The sequence below is a fragment of the Miscanthus floridulus genome, chromosome 9 (assembly GCF_019320115.1).
Source record: "Miscanthus floridulus cultivar M001 chromosome 9, ASM1932011v1, whole genome shotgun sequence".
NCBI classification, from domain to species: domain Eukaryota; kingdom Viridiplantae; phylum Streptophyta; class Magnoliopsida; order Poales; family Poaceae; genus Miscanthus; species Miscanthus floridulus.
The window spans coordinates 110665159-110675407 of record NC_089588.1 but is presented as its reverse complement, the minus strand read 5'-3'; positions in this window follow the sequence as shown (position 1 = coordinate 110675407).

Genomic DNA, 10249 nt, shown 5'->3' with positions numbered 1-10249 from the left:
CTGGGGTTCCATATCATCTCAGCTCCGCAAATATCACATATCAAAATGATTGATCAGGTTGATATATGCAAGATATTCAAGATACTGTTTTCATAGCATCTCACCTGACATCCAATGCACCAAATACCAGGTGATGTGTTCACATACCAGATTTAGGAAATATTAAATTCCGTTCGATTATGTGCAAGGTTAAAATGTAGCTTTGAAGTTATATGTATAACATCATCTAACCCTAAAAGCAACCAGGGTAACAAAACATACAAGGAAATTGTATTTTAATTTTGCAGTAAAATCTTCTTATTACATTGCTCCCTCAAATTCAAATATAATGACATTATTTGAGTGGTCCATCCACGTATATTTCTTACATTACAGTATATTTTTCTTACATTAGTAGTCAGATTTAGAGGTTTTACCGATGAGTTCGCATAGCAAACTTTATTTAGTTGAGAACCAAAAAAATAGATTAGGGAGTTAATGTGCATGGAATCCATAATGCCAAAACTGGAACCAGCAGATTAAACAGAATTTCCTGTTTGTGCATTACATCTTCTGCAAAATGTAAGTTGATGTGTGCTTAGTTGTTTGCCTGGGCACTCCCATAGTCTGCTTAATTAACAGAGTTAATGTAAAAATTTAACAGAGTTAATGTAAAAGCAAATCAATAATGGATCGAAATGTAACGTAGACAACTCAATCCAAATCCAGGTCAGTGATTTCTTAACTTGAGGCCTCGACATCCAAAAGAACTAAAGGAGTATTTTTTACATGCCCGGTTCTCGCACACCATATAGGTATTTTTATCTTTGCAGCAATCCATCAAGACGCGCACATCCAAAGCAGCAGAATAAGAGACATGGGAATTGTGAGGGAGAGCTCACCATGGACGTCCTAGGAATGGGGCAGCGGTTCCTAGTCACCATCGCCACACTCCGCAATCAGACAGGAGAGATCGAGCGAGAGAGGGGCACCACACCTTCGCTAGAGCACGGAACGGCGGCCGGGCGGAGCGGCGACGTGGAGCGGTTGTGCTGGCCGGCGCTGAGCCCGCTGGGCCTCTGCGAGAGGCGCGCGCGGTGACCTCGGGGAGAGCGGTAGCACAGCGGCGCCCCCTGCAGCATCATCAAGGGCAGCATCACGGCCCCCACCGCCGCCACCAGGGTGCCACCCTTGACTCCGACCGCCACGCCACCAAGCCCGCCGCCGCCAGCACCACCACCATGCCGCCACCGGCCGCTGCCACCACCAAGCCCGCCGCCAGCACCACCACCGTTGCTCGCCTTCTACGTCCGCCTCCCAGGCCACCTGCCGCACGCGCTCGCCTAGGCCGCCGGTGAGGGAGGGGGCAGCGGATCTAGGGGTGGGGCACCGCCGGTGAGGGAGGGGAGGGGCAGGGTGGCAGATCTGGGGGAGGGGCACCGCCGGTGAGGGAGGGGAGGGGTGGGGCGGCGGATCCGGGGGAGGGGCACCGCCGGTGAGGGAGGGGACGGCGGATCCAAGGGAGGGGCGCCGCCGGTGAGGGAGGGGAGGGACGCCGCCGGTGAGGGAAGGGAGGGTGGGGCCGAGGAAGAGAGGGAGGGGAGGGGCCGGCTGCCAGTGGGAGGAGGGGAGGTGGCCGGTCACCGGCGGAAGGAGGGGAGGCGCCGGCCGCACGCGGGAGAGGATGGAAGGGAGCGAGATGGGAGGGAGGGGAGGGGGGGTGTGCGTCGTGAGGGAGGGGAAGGGTGGGTGGGTGATTTTAGGGGCGGGTGGGGTTTTTTTATTCATTTTTTTCTTTGCCGAGTATTGTTTTTGGACACTCGGCAAACCTTTCTTTTTGCCGAGTGTTTTTTGTGACACTCGGTAAACCCCATATTTGTCGAGTGTTTTTTGTTTGACACTCGGCAAACCCCACTCTTTGTCGAGTGTTTTTAGGATGGCACTCGGCAAAGAATTTATTTTATTATTTATTTATTTTTCTCTTTTCATGGGAGGGGAAAATAGCAAGCTCAGAAAGTTTGAGCTCAATCTAATGTATAGAAAAAGTTTCAAGGTCAAACGATGATTGAACCGTCACTTCGCCTTCAAACATGTTCCGTTCTCTCTCGATACCACGATTCTTCCTTAGAGATGTTTCGGTTTCTAAGCAATGTACGTTACAACTTTTCTGAAATCTTCTCAATTTTTTACCATAGCCTCTACGTATCATATCATGATACAATGGCAAGTCCTATGTTCTTCAGACTTCGTTTGAATTTTTTTATAATTGAAAATCCAATAAGCTACATGTCGATGGTCGAGTGTTGCCTCCCAGATGTTTCAAATTTCTTTTCATTTCTTCGGTAAGGCCAAAAAATAGACTAGACAACATGAACATGATTTTTCTACCCATTTTATTCTATTATTTCATGCACTTATAGATCAAATTTGACGTAAATCAATTAAATTCCTAGAATGCATTTAATGAATTAAAACTAGCAAACAGATCCAAAAAAATGCTAAATTTTAACATGGATTATGCTATGTTGTTTGTTGAGTACAAAAAAAGTTTCAAGGTCAAATGAGAAAAATAAATAAATTGTTTGCCGAGTGTTGCCCAACGGACACTCGGCAAAAGGGCAATGGAGGGACACATGGCGCGATGTTTGCCGAGCGCCGTAATGTGCTGAATGTTTTTCCCATATTTGCCGAGTGCCGGAGTTTACCGAGTGTTTTCAGTAGAATTGCGTCAGAATGTTTGCCAAGTGTTTTTTTAGTAAGGCACTCAACAAACATATAGTTTGCTGAGTGTCAGAATCTTTGCCGAGTGTTTTTAGTTTGGCACTCGGCAAAGAGATGGTTTGCCAGGTGTCCGGTAAAATACACTCGGCAAAGAATATGACACTCGGCAAAGCCTTCGATTCTGGTGGTGAGCTACGAAGGGCCGTCTCATGCGACGACGAAGAGGGAGTAGGTGAAAAGGTGTTTTGGGGGCATAGTCAATTTCCGTTATACCCTCGAATGTTCCCAGAATATAGCTGTTGTACGAGCCATGATTTGTAATTGTATCCTAAGGCAGTTCGTCTCTCTATAAATAGAGGGATCTTGTAACTGAAAAGACAGCTTATCCAAAGTTAACACAAGTACTTCTGGATTCTAGCTCTTATATTTTCGTATTGTTGGAGATAGTGACTAAGGCCCGTTCGTTTTCCCGGGAATCACCCCCAGGAAGAATTCCCGGCCGGAATCGTTAGTCAATTTATATAAGTTTTTGTTAGCTGGAATGATTCCGGATGTCATTTTACCGAAAACGAACGAGCCCTAAAGGGGAACTAGCCATTGGGCCCCTTCGGTCGTATTGAGACTGTTGTAGACGGAGTCCATTCCGGGGCCGTCATCCACCCAACAATATCGACTCATATATGCTGGCGTGAAGTGACCCGATGCGTAAAAGATATCTACACTAAAAATTGCTAAATACAGTAAATTAATAAATATAGTAAGATTAGCAATTTTGTTTAAATAATAGGGTATAAATGTCTCCATACTTCTGTTAATTCAAAAATAATCGAAAAATTTAGTATTTTAACCATGCAAAAATATTTAGAAATATTAGCAATAATAACCTTTACAATTTTCCCATCAAATCCCAAATTACTTGTTTAATTGTGTCTAATTTAATGTTTCAACACTTGTGATGATGCAAAAATAATGCAAATATATAATATTTTAACCATGCAAAATTATATTATTGTATTTTTATGCAGATAATTAGAGATATTGTGTCCAAATTGCACGAATAGTATCATTAATTGAGAGAAATACCACACATTGCATTACATCACTTAATGACATGAACGCCAAATACAACATATAATGGTTATAGAAAACTGCTGATCAATATTTAATGGAACAAAATTAATCTTCCTTTTGATGAAAGTCCCATGGTTGTGATCGCGGCGTAAGTAAGGAGCGTCCTCTTTGGATAACAGGATGCTAGGCTCAACATCAACTGAGAATGGAGGAAGGTTATCAAACTAATCAAAATCTACTGACTTGTCCGAAATGTCCTCAACTCCAACGATTTTTCTTTTTCCTGGAAGAACTATGTAGCGTTTTGGCTCATCTCCTGACTTATTAGCGCCCTTCTTGGGTTTGCTTGACATGTTCATCACATAGAACACCTGTGTCACATTCTTAGCTAGAACGAATGGTTCCTCTTTATATCCAATCTTGTTGAGGTCCACTATTGTCATCCCATACTGGTCTATCGTTACGCCTCCTCCAGCTAGGTTCACCCATTGGTAGCGAAACAGGGCGACCTTCAAAGGTCCATAGTCAAGTTTCCATATCTCCTCTATAACACCATAGTAGTTGTTCTTTTTTTCATTATTGTCTATTGCATCTATATGGACATCATTATTTTGGTTGGTGCTATTTTGGTCTTGGGCTCTCATGTAAAATGTATACCCATTTATCTCATACCCTTGGTATTGCAGGATTGTGATCGATGGTCCCCTAGCCAGCCATTAAAGTTGTTCATCAATTGTGCCGTCACCCATGAATTTTCGTCTGAGCCAACTGGCCATTGAAGTTGTTCATCAATCGTGCTGACGGTTTGATTGTAACAGTGGATGTAGGCCCTGTATCCCTTGTTCAACTGTCCCGACAGGTTAGTGCAGGCCAATCATTGATGGTTATGAAAAGCAATGCTCGGATGACTCATCCCACACACGTACACCTTCTTCCTTCCAGAGCAGTAAAAGTTCATCAACCAACGATCTTAGGTATGCATCAATATCGTTGCCAGGTTGTTTTGGGCGTTGGATAAGCACTGGCATCATGATGAACCTCTGCTTCATGCACAACCAAGGAGGAAGGTTGAAGATACATAAGGTCACAGACCATGTACTATGACTACTGGTCATCTCGCCGAATGGATTAATTCCGTTCGTACTTAAACCAAACCTTATGTTCCTTGCGTCCTTCTCAAAATCTAGGAACTCTCTGTCAACATTTCTCCATTGGGACCCATCTGTGGGGTGTCTCAACATCTCATCTTGCTTACAATCTTCTTTGTGCCATCGCATCAACTTAGCGTTTGCCTTGTTTCTGAACAAGCGTTTCAAATTGTCTTGTAAACAAAATCAAGTGTACACCGTATGCGTGCCAGGATCAAGTTTCACACATACAGTAAACAAAAAGTGAATAAACAGATACAGTATCACGTATAAAAGAATATAAATGACTAAAAATCCTATCAGAGATATACAGCTTAATCCTGGAAACGAAGGCTCCAAACTTCACAGGCAATCGACCGGAGGCCGAGTCTGCCTTAAGGTATGGGTTCTGCTCCAAAAAAATCTGGATCCCTCATCTTTCTAGCCTTGCTCTCTCAATCCTATCTCACCGCATGTGCGAGTGTGCCACTGCTCACGGCGCTACTTCCTCCTACCCACCACTTCCTTCTCCCAGCGCTTCCTCCGTACCCGAACCGCTGCCACCGGTCTGGTTGCCGCGTTCCACCATGGGAAGCCGCATTAAGCTTAGAGGAGCTTGGCCGTGTGGTGGCAGTAGCGCGCTGCAGGACGATGGGCATGCTGAACCCGCCACCGGTGGCCTCGCACAGGCTGAGTCCTCTTCGTCGTCTGCCTCGATGCGTGCGAGCCAGTCCTTCTCGGTTGTCTACTCATGGTGCGTACCGTTGGTCACCTCGATAAGCCTGCCGCAATAGCATGGCTCTTCCTCATTGCGACCTCCTTTTCCCATCCTTGCGCACATTGATCACTCTCCTTGGCAGATGAAATCAATTGTTCAATGCTTGAGATCGGACCTTTAGCTTCTGAGGCCGGTCCTCAAGCTTTTCCTGCTTATGACCCCTTACGACCAATGTGTAGTGTTTGAGGTCGACCTTAAGGCCTTTAAGATCAATGTTTTTCATACACAACTAGTGCCCTAACGCCCCATCTTTATATGTGTGGAGACAGGTTGGCGTGTCAACCGAAGTTGCACCCTCCTACTCCTCTTCTTTTCCTTGTAGGAGAGATGCGACCATGATGCTACTACTACAGTAATTTTAACCGAGGCGGGCAAAACAGATTAACCAAGGCAGGCATCACTGTCGCCTCGGTACAAAGGTCACGGTAAATCTGAGGTTTCCCGAGGCAGTTGAAATGCCCGCCTTGGTTAATCAAATAAAAAAAGAAAAAAAAAAGAAAAATCCATGGACAGGCCCGCCGAGCCCATCCACGGATCTGCCACCTGCCCGTCGGATCTAGAGCTCGAGGTGGTGGAGCTCGCCGGATCCGCCACCTGCCCGCTGGATCTGGAGCTCGACGTGGTGGAGCTCGCCGAATCCGCCACCCGCTCGCCAAATTTGCCACCCACCCACCGGATCTAGAGCTTGAGGTGGTGGAGCTCACCGGATCCACCACCCGCTCGCCGGATCCACGCCGCCAGGCCGGAGGGAGCTCATTGGAGGGGTGAGCGTGGCCACCCGCTGCCAGATCAGCGCCGCCAGGGAGGGAGCGACTGAGCATAGGGGCGGGGCAGGCGCGCCCCACCGCTCGCCGGAACCGCACCACCATGGAGGGAGAGACGGAGCGCCGGGGCGGGGCGGGCGTGGCCCCCACTCGTTGGGTCCGCTGCCGCTGCTCGGGAGTGAGGGAGGGGGAGCGAGGGAGGGACCAGCCGCCGCTGCTCGGGAGGGAGGGGGAGCGAGGGAGGGAGCCGTCGCCGCCACTGCTGCTCGGGAGGGGGAGCGAGGGAGGGTGGGACAGGGTGGGAGCGACGGAGGGCTCACAGGCGAGGGATGGAGAGAGGCATTGGGTGTGCCGTCGGGGGGAGAGAGAGGGAGAGGGAAGAGCTGAGAGAGAGATCAGAGAATGAAACCCTAAGTCTGAGTATATATAGTCTGAGCGTGATATTGGGCTGGGTTGGGCCAGTATTTTTCGAGGAGGGCCTTATAGTATTTTTCGAGGTGGGCATTTTTAACCGCCTCCATAAATAAAACGACTGCCTCGGTTAATCGATTTTCCAAGACGGGCATTTTTAACCACCTCCGTAAATAAGACGAGGAGGTTAGGGCCTCCATTCCCGCAAAAATTCTTCGGTTCGATTACACGGATGAAGTAGCTAAAACATCCGAGGACCTCTTGTGAGAGAGAACTAGAGAGAGGGGAGACCTAGAGAGGTGGAATGCAAATGGCAAGAGGTGAGGGTGATTGGAGCACCCTCATCCTTTTTTACCAGAGGTATTACATAATTCCCAAACTACCCGGATAATTAGAGCGAACCACCTAACCCTAAGGCATTATGGTCCAACTCTGTCTTCTGTCGATCGGATGGCCACGCTTCCTGCACAGATTTGCTTCGCCTCGACGCAACCTCTGTGATTCCGCCACGTGCCGCCCCGTTCCTCCTCGGAACCTCCGCCCGGGTTTTGAGGCCCAAACCCAAAAAACGTCCACCGATGGTTTTGTGGCCCAAACCACCAAACTCGCTCACGAGTAGCGTACTCCATATGCGTCCCCCGCTCCTCGACACGTGTCACCTCCGTCATCGACCCCCTGGCCGCCAAGTCTTCCAGAGCCTCCGCTCGACCTGCATGTCCGCCATCTTGACTCGGTCAACACGATCACTTCTCCATGTACACTTGCGCTTGTCGATGTCCTCAAGTGTCAGCCATCGTGGCTGGTCCTCCAGCGCTACGGTCCCTCAGTCCAAGCCTCATGTCCGCCCTTCACTGCTTCCGGTCCATCGGCACGGCCCATCTCTACATGACCTTCACCTCGCCATCGACCACCGCCTCCGAGCTCCACACCTGCGCACCAGAAGCCAAGAGACATGTTGCACAACCCAACTCACGCCATGGTTAGTTCACAAACTCAACCCAAGACGCGAATCACGTTGACAATCACTCATCACACAAGACCACATGGGCACATATCAACCATGTGTCCGCAAAAAGCCTTCCAAAGTGCATGTTCTTGGATGAGTAAAATACAGGGCTGGTCCTCAAACTTGTCGAGATGTGTCATCCCCGGTCCCTAAACTTATAAAACCAGGAATCCGGGTCCTCGAACTTGTCAGGGTGTGTCATCCCAGTCCCTAAACTTATAAAACCAGGAATCCGGGTCCTCCAACTTGATAGGGGATGTCATCTCGGTCCATGCAACAATTAAAAGTGGTTTTGAGCCATGTTTTTAGTGCAAAAATAAATCCATCAAACATTAGATATGGTTTTTAAACCATGAAAAATATATCTAAGCCTCCAAAAATTCCAAAAAAAGATACTTGAGATACATCGGAGCACGGGAAGCTTAAATAATAATCGGAGCTCGTGAAAATATACCGTGAAAAAATATTTTCCCATTCTCCTAGAGTTAAATCCGATTTTGAGAAGCTTCCAAAGATATTTTCAAGAGCTCCAATTATTTTATGTAGGCTCCCCGTTCTCCGATATATCTTTAGTGTCTTTTTTAGATTTTTTTGGAGGCTTAGAGATATTTTTCATGGTTTAAAAACCATATCTAGTGTTTGTTGGATTTGTTTTTGAACTAAAAAAAGATGGCATGGCTCAAAACCACCCTGAAAACCACTTTTAACTGTTGCATGGACCGGGATGGCTCACCTCGACAAGTTGGAGGGCCCGGATTCCTAGTATTTAGGGACCGGGATGGCACACCCTGACAAGTTTGAGGACCGGTCGTGTATTTTACTCTTCTTGGATCATCATCATCCCCACCCCCGGGTCATCCTTGCGCTCATACACTGATGGTTCATGTTACGAACTGATAGTGAAGTCCATCCATAACAAACTAATAGCAACGATAAACAAGAGGCGGTTTCTATTTTGTAGCTTGTTTTCTAAACATTCCAAAATTCCATATGGAGTAAAAAAGTAGAAATATTATATATGAAACCAATGATCTCGATGAGATTTACAACTTTGTAGTTGGAAACTTTTAATTTGATGTCAAATGTCATTTGCATGCTCATATATGTGTCCAAACTCCAAACTCATGAATATATGGGTCAACAAGTTATTTACTTTGCTATGAGTAATGAACTTTAGATTGAACAGCAAGGAAGCTACGCGTAAAATTATATGTTGCGGATGTGACTCCCAAAGACCCACAAGCACGTGTATTTAACGTTACAAGTTGCATGACTTGCGATGCACGACCATAACGGTACCCTGAATGAGTTTTTTTTGTTTTAAATATAAACAGCCATGATTATTTATCATTGCCAGTTGGTGCAGTTGGCGCAGTATTGCAGGTAGAAATGACAATGATACTCATCAATCACGGTGTGGTATAATAATAAAGTTTGAACTTATGAAACCCATAATATTGAAATTGATGTTATCTAACTAAAGATAAAGTAAGACTATATCCTATCTGACAAAATCTCATCCTGTGACAGTTATAATGCTTAATCATGAAAGAAGTTATGTACCATAGAGAACTCAAGTTAAGGCAGCCATAGATTCCTTGGACCCTAACTATGAAATAGAATAACATAAACACCACCCCATCGAGCAACCTCAGTGGATGGCAAGCAGTGTCGACCGCTTCCCTACTCTGGACCTATCCAGTGATGTTAGAGGTGATGACTTCGAGGGCAGCAGTTTCTCATTTCCGACAGAGGCGCCGATGGACTCCATGCATGGTGGGTTCGGGATGCAGATGAGCACGGCTCACGAAGATGGCAAATGGATGCAGTTCCTGAGTGAAGACGCCTTTAACGCCACCAATCCTTTCTTCATGAATCGTCCTGCTTCTTCCAGCTTGTCGTGCCACCCATCCAAGGTATGAAAAGAGGCAGAAAATGCTAGTATTTCAGCGCAGTAGCACAGGACAAACGAACACTGGTGCATATCAAATCAAATCAAATATTATATACAATGCAGGTCGATGTTGCCCTGGAGTACGTGTGCAAGGCTGCAGCACAGACTCTCCTTGCCTCCCCTGGAGGTGGAGGACTTTCCGCAAGACGTCAGCCTCGACACAAAGACAAACATACTCCGCAGCAATAACCCCAACGAGGTTGACATCCTTCAAGAGTTCCTCTCCGTCGCGTCGGCCTTGCAGGAGCTAATCAACGGCACCAGCAGCAGCTACCCTGCAGAGATGTGGCCAGGTGCCGGCACATGCAGCGCCAGCACCCCCTACATCAACGAGCTATCCTCGCTCGTTGAGCTCGGGGTGAAGGCAAAAGAAGAGGCAGACAATTTCTACAATATGGGCTGCATCGGTACGTCCGCAGGATTCGCCTCGAAGTCAGT